Source organism: Lissotriton vulgaris, chromosome 7 (assembly GCF_964263255.1).
Source record: "Lissotriton vulgaris chromosome 7, aLisVul1.2, whole genome shotgun sequence".
NCBI lineage: Eukaryota > Metazoa > Chordata > Amphibia > Caudata > Salamandridae > Lissotriton > Lissotriton vulgaris.
The window spans coordinates 1,243,662,493-1,243,675,438 of NC_141695.1; positions in this window are offsets into that span (position 1 = coordinate 1,243,662,493).

Sequence of the window (12,946 nt, forward strand, 5' to 3'; positions counted from 1 at the left end):
ACAAAGCCACCTACACACACATACAGAGCCACCCACAGTCATTCACATAGAGCCACCCACACCCAGAGCCACCCACCCACACACACAGAGCCACCCTCACACAGACAGAGCCACCCTCACACAGACAGAGCCACCCTCACACAGAGTCGCACACACACAGAGCCACACACACAGAGCCACACAGAGGCAAGAAAAAAAACGAACAGCAGCAGGGAACAAAGGCAAGAAATAACAAGGGCAGCTCCCCCCAGATACAGAAACGTATTCCCAGGTGCTTTGTGAGTTTGCAACCGCCTGCCCCACCTACAGGGCAAATTGACCTAAAAAAAAGGCAGTCTCACCCCAAGGAGGATGGAAGCAAAAGAAACTAGGAGTGAGGGATGCAGAATGAAGACCAAGGAATGAGGGATGCGGAATGAGGAACTAGGAGTGAGGGATGCGGAATGAGGAACTAGGAGTGAGGGATGTGGAATGAGGACCAAGGAATGAGGGATGCAGCATGAGGAACTAGGACTGAGGGATGCGCAATGAGGAACTAGGAGTGAGGGATGCGGAATGAGAAACTAGGAGTGAGGGATGCAGAATGAGGAACTAGGAGTGAGGGATGCGGAATGAAGAACTAGGAGTGAGGGATGCAGCATGAGGACCTACGAGTGAGAGATGCGGAATGAGGAAGTAGGAGTGAGGGATGCGGAATGAGGACCAAAGAATGAGGGAAGTGGAATGAAGAACCAGAAGTGAGGGATGCGGAATGAGGAACTAGGAGTGAGGGATGTGGAATGAAGACCAAGGAGTGAGGGATGCGGAATGAGGAACTAGGAGTGAGGAATGCGGAATGAGGACCAAAGAATAAGGGAAGTGGAATGAAGAACCAGAAGTGAGGGATGCAGAATGAGGAACTAGGAGTGAGGGATGTGGAATGAAGACCAAGGAATGAGGGATGTGGAATGAGGAACTAGGAGTGAGGGATGCGGAATGAGGAACTAGGAGTGAGGGATGCAGAATGAGGAACTAGGAGTGAGGGATGCGGAATGAGGAACTAGGAGTGAGGGATGCGGAATGAGGAACTAGGAGTGAGGGATGCGGAATGAGGAACTAGGAGTGAGGGATGCAGAATGAGGAACTAGGAGTGAGGGATGCGGCATGAGGAACTAGGAGTGAGGGATGCGGAATGAGGGCCTAGGAGTGAGGGATGCGGAATGAGGAACTAGGAGTGAGGGATGCGGAATGAGGACCTAGGAGTGAGGGATGTGGAATGAGGAGTGAGGGATGCGGAATTAGGAACTAAGAGTGAGGGATGCGGAATGAGGAACTAGGAGTGAGGGATGCTGCATGAGGAACTAGGAGTGAGGGATGCAGAATGAGGAACTAGGAGTGAGGGATGCGGAATGAGGAACTAGGAGTGAGGGATGAGGAACTAGGAGTGAGGGATGAGGAACTAGGAGTGAGGGATGTGGAATGAAGACCAATGAATGAGGGATGCGGAATGAGGAACTAGGAGTGAGGGATGCGGAATGAGGACCAAAGAATGATGGATGTGGAATGAAGAACCAGAAGTGAGGGATGCGGATTGAGGAGCCAGAAGTGAGGGATGCGGAATGAGGAACTAGGAGTGAGGGATGGGGAATGAGGACCAAGGAATGAGGGATGCGGAATGAGGAACTAGGATTGAGGGATGCAGAATGAAGAACCAGAAGTGAGGGATGTGGAATGAAGAAATGCTGGCATTGATGCTGTGCCTACATGGTCTCTTCTGGCATGACATGAAGCCGGGGACAGACAGAGGACCCGCTGAATCTCAGTGACCTTTGCGTGCACAAGGTGTAATTTCCGCCTTGTGTGTCACTCCCCTTTTTGTAAACATTTGCCCTGGAGGGAGCGCCTCGAGTTTAAATCTGATGGAAGACACTACTCTTTGCCCTTGGTGACGTGGCATATTTGTTTAGTGTTGCGCTAACACCGCATTTTAAAATAATATTAGTAAGTACGACGCTGCACAATTCTCTCCCGATTGCTCGGCGCAGCACCCAGTATTTTCCTGCAGCGCTATGTTGCATGGTATTTTTAATAACTGTGGGACTTTTTCAGGGTGTGGAGACAAGGAAATGGCTGAATTGAGCTGAAAAAGCAGAACTTAATAAAACGGAATAAAATTGTGATGAATCGGGTCTCCTCAATGTCGTTGACTTGTTTACTGCCAGTAGAGCGGGATTACTTGGGCCTTACTTGGAGAGATGTGTGATGTGACGTGTAATCGGATTACCGTATATATTACCGTATATACACACACCGAGCGCGCATCTTGAGCCCTTTGCAGGCCTCTGGTATCCACTGCTTTCTGCTCGGCAATTGCCCACAGAAATAGCACTCAATTTAATGGAAGAGAATTAACTCACCTTAAAAGACGAAAGGCTAAATTAGTTTTGTGAAAATTCAATTTGTTATCCTCAGATAAAAGTAGATGTCAGCAGCAAACGTTTATTTTAACATAAAATGTGAACGGATTTGCTGGAAGGTAAATTCTAAACATAATTTTGCTGCGTTCTTTTTTATAGTACATCGCAATAAAAGAAGGTTATTGAAGCATCTATTTATAGACATTAGTTTTTTTTTTGCAAAGAAAATGCAGGGCACAACTCTTAGTCCTATGACCTATGCTATCCGTTAATTGTATCATATATGCAACGTTTTGGCGGGTCGCTAGGAGAGAAACTTGTAATCTTTTCCTCCAAACTACTATAAAAAAAAAATCAAAACATGTCGAATTAGCCAGGCACCGTTATCGGTGAATTGAGTGATTTGGCACAATCTGCAGTAAAAAAACCCTTATGACAGTGACATAATTTTGTAAAGAGTACATTTTAAGAATGTTTAAAAAAAAAAATGATGTAGAGTGAACTCAGTCCAAGGGCATTGGAGCGTTTTTGCATGAGCACCAATTATTTTGCTTGTAGATTAGGTGAGTTGCCCAGAATCACAGGATGTTGAGTCGACCCGAGACTCGAAGCTCCAAAGTCTGCAGCTGTGGCTATAAGACATTCCCTATGTTTAGGGAGACTCCTGGTGCAAGACTTGGGGAGGCTGGCGTCTTTGAGGGAGACAATGGGCTCTCTGGGGTGATCGGAGCTCCCTGTGATGTAGGGGTTGTTTATTGCCAGGGCTGCCTAGTCCTGATTCCCCCTCAGGCCTCTTTCTTCCATATCCTAGCTTTTCTCTCTTCATCTGACCATTGCAGGTTCTTTTCCATCCGCATTCTCCCTTTGTATTTGCCTCACCAACATTCAAAGGATGGACTGCTCAGTAGGCCCGCTGGGTGTCAAGCCATTGCACTGTGCTGAATACAGGTGTCTGCGGCACATGCATTCGCCCACTGAGCAGTCCTACCCAGGCACACTTTGTAACCGCTAAACCTTGAGGTGATTGTCTGTGCGGGGGCAGAGGGGGGCGTTCGTGAAACGGCATCTGAGGCTCATTTGCATATTGTTTTCGTCCTACGACCCATTACTTCAGATTACAGCGTTAGCCATTTATTTCCAGACGGTGGTGGGTCGCTAAGAGAAATTGTAATCTAATGAGTTTTTTCCTCAAAACCATGATTAAAAAAAATCAGGTTTTGGGAAAACTGATTTTAAAGAATGTATTACATACATTATATAATGTATTTAACGCATAAAACATGTCGAATAAGCCAGGTACCCTGTTGTCAGTGAATTGAGTGATTTCGGAAAATGTGCATTAAAATAACCCTTAATACAATGACATCATTTTGTGACGAGTCCATTTGAAGATTTTTTTTTGTTGTTGCATTTTTATGTAGAGCGAGCTCAGTCCAAGGGCATTGGAGCGTTTTGCATGAGCACCAATTGTTTTGCTTCTATGCACGAGGCGATTAGGTGAGTTGCCCAGAATCACAGGATCTTGAGTCGACGCTGAGACTCGAAGCTCCCAAGTCTGCAGCTGTGGCTATAAGACATTCCCTATTTTTAGGGAGACGCCTGGTGCGAGACTTGTGGAGGCTGGAGGTTTTCTGAGGGAGAATGGGGGCTCTCTGGGGATATCGGGGCTCCCTGCAAGACATCTCGGGGCGGAGGAAGCCACTCTACCTGAGCCAGGGGTGCGTTTTAATCACGGCACAAGTCGTAAAACAAGCTGCCTGCACCGCATCCTAGATTAAGAACGGCGAGGGGGGGGCATGGGGGGAGTGCAGACAGTGGTGACGCCAGCCCCCCCCATTTCGCAAAATGTGCAGTAAAATAATCCTTATTAGAGTGACATCATTTTGTGACGAGTACATTTGAAGAATTTTTTTTGTTGTTGCATTTTTATGTAGAGCGAACTCAGTCCAAGGGCATTGGAACGTTTTGCATGAGCACCAATTGTTTTGCTTCTATGCACGAGATTAGGTGAGTTGCCCAGAATCACAGGATCTTGAGGCGACGCCGAGACTCAAAGCTCCCAGGTCTGCAGCTGTGGATATAAGACATTCCCTATTTTTAGGGAGACGCCTGGTGCGAGACTTGGGGAGGCTGGAGGTTTTCTGAGGGGGACAGGGGGCTCTCTGGGGAGATCGGGGCATCCTGCGTGACATCTCGGGCGGAGGAAGCCACTCTACCTGAGCCAGGGGTGCGTTTTTATCACAGCACAAGTCCTAAAACAAGCTGCCTGCCACCGCACCCTAGATTAAGAACGGCGAGGAAGGGGGGGGGGGGGAGTACAGACAGCTGCGACGCCAGCCCCCCCCAATGACGGGCGTTTTCTCTGAGCCATTTGTGAATGACCTCGGAGAAACATGGTGGTGTGGAGCGCTCCTCTCTTGCCTTCCGAGATCGTAATTAGCAACAACAGGGGATAGGTCCGTAAATTAACAGTGAGGGCTAGACCTTCTTTGAAATCACAAAAAGACACAGTGCCCACACCATAATTACTTAAACAATACTTAGATAGGGAAAATAAACCAATTTATTGTAACTTCCCTGTGACATTATTTACTTTGTGTCCATTATTTTATGTTTTTATCTTTTTCGAAAACTTATAATAGAAAAAGGACAATACATGTATGTTAGACCTGACATCATTGGCTTGAGTCTCTCCTCCATTTTTTTTTGTTTGCCTCCACTGTTTTACGTTGTTTGCTGGTATACGCTTTGGGCGCTGTGCCACTGCTGATCAGTGCCACAGCGTAAGTGCTCCCTATGTTAAATTGATGTATCGATTGTATCCATGTTTGGCTTATTGGTTTACTGTCAGTCCCTAGTCTAGTGCACCAGGAGTGCCGGGGCTTGTAAATACAAATGCCGCTCGTGGGCTTGCAGCACATGTTGTGCCACCCACAAGAGCGGCCTCGTAAAAGAATGTATACGGGTCGGTCATTGCGAGACCCACGTGCAGCCTAGTATACCTACTTGCCAGCCCCTCAAACCTTCCCTTGACTTCATGTTAGTCACCCCTATGGTAGGCCCACGGGCCGGGTGCATTGTAAGTATAAGGTAGGACACGCCTGACCAGGTTGGCATGTCCTAATAGTGAATTACAGCCATCTTCGTTCTTCACTATTGCGAGGTAGCCTGCTCTCCATTAGTTAGAATGGGCCGCCGGGATTATTAATGCTATGATCCTAGCTGGCTCGGGGAGCATGGTGCAATGTCGAGTTTGGTATCCCTGAACTCGGGGTTTAATTACGCATCCATTGGTGTGGATGGTTTTTGGACTCTGGGTTTGAAAATAGCACTTTTAGAAAGTGTCTATTTTCTTGTCTAACCGTTTCTGGTTTCTGCTGGTCTTGCGTGTGTGTGACAGGAGCTGGGTGGCTCCGGAGGTCTGGATGAGTCAGTGTGGGATGAGTGGGACATTTGCGTTGAGAGTAGGGGGAGAGTAGTTGCTGATAGCCTGCCCTGCCTGATACAATGCTGGCTCCACCTCCTGCCAAGCGGCTGATGGTTCTGTGCCTGCCATGGACGATCCTAGCCCCACCTCCTGCCAGGAGTCCGATAGCCTGCTCCTGCCAGTGACAATGCTGGCTCCACCTCCTGCGGGGCGTCTGAGGACCCAGCCCTGCGCAGTGAATAGGCCAGGTGCTTCTGCCTGGCTCCACCCACAACAGACCCAGGATGTTGGGAAATTCCCCGGCATGGACAAAGGGATCAAAGCCGAGAAGGGGTATAAGAGAAGGACCCCTGAACCACGAAATTAGATCACTTCTGACAAGGAACCCTGTAACCAAGGACAAGAGGCCTGCTGATCTAAGGACTTGCCTACCCCTTCTGCCAGTGTGCTGTTTGCTGGGGGGAATCCTGCAGTGCTTCTTTATTTTTGCCAAGGAACCAGGAGGGAGGAACTGTGTGTGTACTCTCACGCTTGCTAAGAAAATCTCCAAGGACTGGAAGAGTGCCAGTCTCCTGCTGAAGTCACAGGGCTAAAGGACTTCATCTGCTTAAAGTGCTATTTGCTGGAACCTGTGAATCCAGCCCCTCTGAAAGAGCCAGCAATCTCGACGCCGACGGACGTCGCCGAATCCAGCTCGACATAGTGAGTAACGGCTCCAGTGTCCCGCTTCCTCGACGCCGGCCGCCGGGCCCGATCGACGCCAGAAGCAACGCCAGTGAGTAGTGAGTTTGGCTCCAGCTCCAAGGGACCTCGTGTCTGCACCGCTGCTGATTGCATCGCCCTCGTGCTCTCTCGACGCCGTGAGCGCTGCTCACTCTTTGCAACATCATCATCGACATTGACGCCTGCTGAGGCCTGATCGACACCGAAGACGCGACGCCGGATTGCTCGACGCCGCTGATCATCGTGTGCTTCATTTTCCAAGGTACTGTGTTGTTGGGGGTCCGTGTGACTCCGGGCTCGACGTAGCGCTCCTCGCGGTCGACGCCGAACCTTTGGAATAACTTTGCCTCGACGTCGTGTAGCCCCCGTGTGGGTTACCCTGTTGTTAAGAACTGTGTTTCCAAGAAGAAGATTGGCTTTGAAAGACGTTGTGCTAAAGAAGAAACTACCTTTGAACTAATATTTTTCCCTTCCACGAGTATTTATTAAGATTGTGTATATTTTTGTCGTTATTTTGGTCTTGTGCTAAGCCTTATATAAAAATACTTATTTTTATAATACTACTGAGTCGTGTCCATTTGTAGTGTATTCACTTTATTACTGTATGTGGTCATAAATGCTTAATGCACAGCCTCCGAGATAAGCCTATCTGCTCTGCCAAGCTACCGAGGGGGTGAGCAGGGGTTATCAAAGGGTGTGATCCCCTTGCCCTCACTAGAAAAGGTGTGTCCCTATTTGTCAGAAGTGTATACCTCTGCCAACTAGAGACAGCCGGTTCTAACAATGGTGGGTCAGCGGTGAGGATTTGAACTTTGCATTTATGACCCATGTGCAGTGATTAGTGTGCGCTACATAGTGAAAGCAGACCATAGCGCAGCCACAATCTATTTGGAAGGATTCTATTTTTGTTCTCCGCTTTTCTGAAGCTTGATTTTTTGAACACTGCCAGTTTTGACCATGAGTGACACCGGAGTCACTACCCCTGTTGTTGTTATGGAGGAATTCGACAGAGCGAAGATAAACTTCTACAATCTGGAGGAGCTGAAATCCTTTTGCAAGAAATTTAAAGTTCCTACCAAGGGCCTCAACATTAAAGAGGAATATCTCAAAGCATTGCAGGCCTGGTTAGAGGCCAGAGATCCCCCTGATCCGGTGGTGGTACCGCCAGTGGAAGGGGATGAGGAGGCACCAGTGAATGGGCCTGAGTCCTCTCCCGGAAGCAGTGTTTCCTCCAAAGGTCTTTCCCCTGAAGAACGAGAAGAAAGGGCAAAGGAGCGTGCATACAACATGGAAATGGCAAGGCTAAGGATAAATGGGCAGTTGGAGTTAGAAAATGCAAGAGGGAGAAGAGAAGCTGATTTGGAGACCAAAAGGTTAGATTTTGAAAGAGAGAAGTTAGCTTTGGAGCGTGATACCAAGTTGAGGGAATTGGACATCCAAGCTAAGAAGTTAGAATTGAATCCCTCTGGTGGCAGCATTCCATCTGGGTCTGCAGAAAGTAGGTTTTATTTTCCCAAAGATGTCATCAAAGATTATCATAGGAATGAAGATATTGGCCAGTGGTTTAAAGCGTATGAGTTAGCATTGTTGGCCCACCGGGTCCCTGAGAAGGATTGGGGAGCGGGGTTGTGGGGTCGCTTTGTGAATGAGGGGAGAGATACCCTGCTAGACATGCCTGTTGAGGATAGGATGTCTTATGCCCATATGAAGGATGCTTTAATGTTGCGGTATGGCCTAACCCCCGAGAAGTACAGACAAGGTTTTAGAGAATGTAAGAAGTTGCCTGGTACGACCTGGGTTGAGTATGTGTCTTATTTTTGCAGAGCCATGGATGGTTGGGTAAAGGGCAGCAAAGTGGAAAGTTATGAAGCTCTTTATGATTTGTTTGCGTGGGAGCATTTGTCTAATAACTGTTTTCCAGAGCTGCGCCAGCACCTTATTGATAGCAAGATATCTAACCCTAGAAAACTTGCTGAGGAGGCGGACCGCTGGGTCAGTACCAGGGTCCACAAGGGTCCAGTGGGAGACTCAGCCAAAGGTGGGCAGGGTCCCCAGCAGAAGAGTGGGGGGGACAAGGGTAAACAGAAGGAGTCCCAGAAAGGGCCCCAAAGTAATCCCCAAGGGAACCAAGGGAAAGGTTCCCAGCCTCCCCCTGAGAAGAAGCCAGGGGCCCCTACGGGTAAACCTGTTCATAGGGGCCCCCTAACCTGCTACGGTTGCGGGCAGGTGGGACACCGGTATTATGACCCCCAGTGTCCCAAGAAGGATTCGAATGCACCGCCGCGTGCAGACCCCCGTCAGTTGGCGAGTGTAGCCCTGGGAGGGGAGGAGATGGTTGTCCCTGGTGGGAGGGGTCCCGCAGAAATGTCCCTGGTCTCGCTAGGAGACATGGAAATGGTCCCTCCACCCCCTCTGCCTAGTAACATTAGTAAATATAGGCAGTGGGTGACCATTAATGGCCATAGAGTGGAAGCCCTCAGAGACACCGGAGCGAGTGTGACAGCTGTCAAGTGTCACTTGGTGTCCAGAGAGCAGGTGGTTCCCCACGCATTCTACCCTGTGATAGCTGCTGACAACTCCCAGAAAGAGTGTGAGGTAGCTCAGGTTTCCTTTGAATGGGGGCGAGTTTCAGGTACTCTTCAAGTTGCTGTGAGGCCCGCCATGCCTGTCGATTGTCTCCTGGGCAATGATTTGGAAGACTCCCCTTGGGCTAAGGTGGAGAGGGAGACGCACTTGAAAATGTTGGGCGTGCCAGAGTGGGTGTGTGCAACCACTCGATCGATGACAGAGAGTAAGGGTGTTGATGGGGTCCCGGAGCCTGAAAGTACGGCCCAGGACCCAGCTGTGAAGAGAAGAGGCGGGAGGCGCGGGAAACCGGCCCCCATAGTTCCCGTGGTCCAGGAGGAGGTAGACCCTGAGGGGGATGCCCTGGAGCCCACAGGGTAACAAATTGCCGAACTGGGAGACCTGCCCGAGCTGACCCATTGGCAGCAGGATGGTGGTCCCTCCAGGGAGGAATTCTGTGCCGAACAGAAAGTGTGCCCTTCTCTTGTGGGTATGAGGCAGCAGGCCTCAGCCCAATCCTCAGGTGATCAGTCAGAGTCACATTTTGTGTACTGGGAGAACGACCTCCTGTATAGCGAGCCTAAGGCTGCTGAGCCTGGGTCAGCCCGTGTGCTGGTGGTACCCCAGCGCTTCAGAGCCTTCCTACTGGGTTTGGCTCATGACGCTCCGTTAGCTGGACATCTGGGGCAGGACAAGACCTATGACAGGCTTGTCACCCATTTTTATTGGCCTCAGATGCGTAGGGATGTAGACATCCATTGCAAGACTTGTCACACTTGCCAGGCAAGTGGGAAAAGCGGAAGGAAGCAGAAGGCTCCCCTCCAACCTTTTCCGGTGGTCAGTACCCCCTTTGACCGGGTGGGTATCGACATTGTTGGGCCCCTGGACCCCAAGACAGCCCTGGGCAACAGGTTCATCCTGGTCTTGGTGGACCATGCCACACGGTACCCGGAAGACATCCCTCTCCGAACAGTAACGGCCCCGTGGTGGGACGGGCACTGATGGGTGTTTTCTCCCGGATGGGGTTCCCCCGAGAGGTGGTGTCGGACCGGGGCACCAACTTCATTTCGAACTATATGAAGTCTCTGTGGAAGGAGTGTGGGGTAACCTACAAGTTCACCACTCCTTACCACCCTCAGGGAAATGGGCTGGTTGAGAGATTCAACCGGACCCTTAAAGGCATGATCATGGGTCTTGAAGAACCAATGAGGCGGAAATGGGACGTCCTCTTGCCATGCCTGTTGTTTGCTTACCGAGAGGTGCCGCAGAAGTCTCTAGGGTTCAGTCCCTTTGAGCTTTTGTACGGTCACCCGGTAAGAGGGCCTTTGAGTCTGGTCAAGGAAGGCTGGGAGCAATCTCCCAGGAAACCTCCCCAGGATGTATACAGCTACATGCTGGCCTTTCGGAACCAGACTCGGCGCTTCAGAGAACTTGCTCAGGCAAATCTGGAGGCCAGCCAGGAGGAGATGAAGCGTTGGTACGACCGGAATGCCACTCTGGTAGAGCTTCAGCCTGGACAGGAAGTGTGGGTCATGTCCCCTGTGGAACCTTGTGCGCTCAAGGACAAGTGGACTGGACCGTTTAAGGTTGTGGAGAAGAAGAGCGATGTCACCTACTTGGTGGACTTGAAATCTCCCAGGAACCCCTGGCGGGTACTGCATGTCAACCGTTTGAAGCCCCACTTAGAAAGGTCCGAAGTGGGCATGCTCCTAGCTACAGATGCTGGAATGGAGGAGGAGAGTGAGCCTCTTCCTGACCTCCTGTGTGCTAAAGAGCAAGACGGGTCAGTGGATGGTGTGGTCCTCTCTGACACACTGACCCTTGAGCAGAAACAGGATTGTCGCCACCTGTTGGGACAATTCCCGGATCTGTTTTCCTTGGTTCCGGGTGTCACTCATTGGTGTGTCCATGACGTTGACACCGGAGACAGCCCTCCTGTGAAGCACAAGGCTTACAGGGTGACTGACAAGGTTCGAGCATACATTAAGGAGGAGGTCTCCAAAATGTTTGCGTTAGGGGTGGTTGAGTCCTCTAGCAGTCCTTGGGCCAGCCCAGTGGTCTTGGTCCCGAAGGCTGCAGCGCCTGGTGCTTCACCGGAACTCCGGTTCTGCGTGGATTACCGAGGACTCAATTCGGTCACGAAGACTGACGCGCACCCCATCCCCAGAGCTGATGAGCTCATCGATCGGTTGGGGGCTGCCCGGTACCTTAGTACGTGTGATCTAACGTCTGGGTACTGGCAGATCGCCTTGACTGATGGGGCAAAGGAGAGGTCCGCATTCTCCACACCAGGTGGGCTATACCAGTTCCGGGTGATGCCCTTTGGGATGAAGAATGCCCCTGCCACCTTCCAGAGGTTGGTCAACCAGGTCTTGGCTGGACTGGAGGATTTCAGTGCCGCCTACCTGGACGACATCGCAGTGTTCAGCGCCAGCTGGGAGGAACACTTGCGCCACCTCCAGGAAGTGTTGTTGGCCCTGCGCAGAGCAGGCCTCACAATCAAAGCCAGTAAGTGCCAGATTGGGCAGGGTTCGGTGGTGTACTTGGGGCACCAAGTAGGGAGCGGCAAGGTTGCCCCCCTGCAACCCAAGATTGATACCATCCTGGCTTGGGCGCCGCCCAAAACCCAAACTCAGGTGAGAGCCTTCTTAGGACTCACGGGTTATTACAGGAGGTTTGTCAAGGATTAGGGTAACATTGTGCACCCTTTGACTTCGCTGACTTCCAGGAAGCAGCCGCGAAATGTGATTTGGACTGACGCCTGTCAAACGGCCTTTGACACCCTGAAAACTGCAATGTGCACAGCACCCATACTCCAGGCACCCGACTTCTCAAAAGAATTTATTGTCCAGACGGACGCTTCAGAGCATGGCGTGGGGGCTGTTCTAGCTCAGGTGAATGAAGAGGGCCGAGACTTGCCTGTAGCCTTCATCAGTAGGAGGTTACTTCCCCGGGAAACGAGGTAGAGTGCGATAGAGAGAGAAGCATTTGCTGTGGTCTGGGCGCCGAAGAAGCTAAGACCCTACCTGTTTGGGACTCACTTCCGGGTTCAGACAGACCACAGGCCCCTCAGATGGTTGATGCAGATGAGGGGTGAGAATCCGAAACTGTTGAGGTGGTCCATTTCCCTACAGGGGATGGACTTTACGGTGGAACACCGCCCTGGTACCGATCACGCCAATGCTGATGGTCTGTCCAGATTTTTCCGCCTTAGTGATGAGGACTCCCTAGGTCAAGGGTAGTTCTCCCGACATTTCAGCTGGAGGGGACACGTGTTAGACCTGACATCATTGGCTTGAGTCTCTCCTCCATTTTTTTTTGTTTGCCTCCACTGTTTTACGATGTTTTGCTGGTATACGCTTTGGGTGCTGTGCCACTGCTGATCAGTGCCACAGCGCAAGTGCTCCCTATGTTAAATTGATGTATCGATTGTATCCATGTTTGGCTTATTGGTTTACTGTCAGTCCCTAGTCTAGTGCACCAGGAGTGCCTGGGCTTGTAAATACAAATGCCGCTCGTGGGCTTGCTGCACGTGTTGTGCCACCCACAAGAGCGGCCTTGTAAAAGAATGTCTACGGGTCGGTCATTGCGAGACCCACGTGCAGCCTAGGGCTGTCACGTGGGCTGCGCAAGTATACCTACTTGCCAGCCCCTCAAACCTTCCCTTGACTTCATGTTAGTCACCCCTATGGTAGGCCCACGGGCCGGGTGCATTGTAAGTATAAGGTAGGACACGCCTGACCAGGTTGGCATGTCCTAATAGTGAATTACAGCCATCTTCGTTCTTCACTATTGCGAGGTAGCCTGCTCTCCATTAGTTAGAATGGGCCGCCGG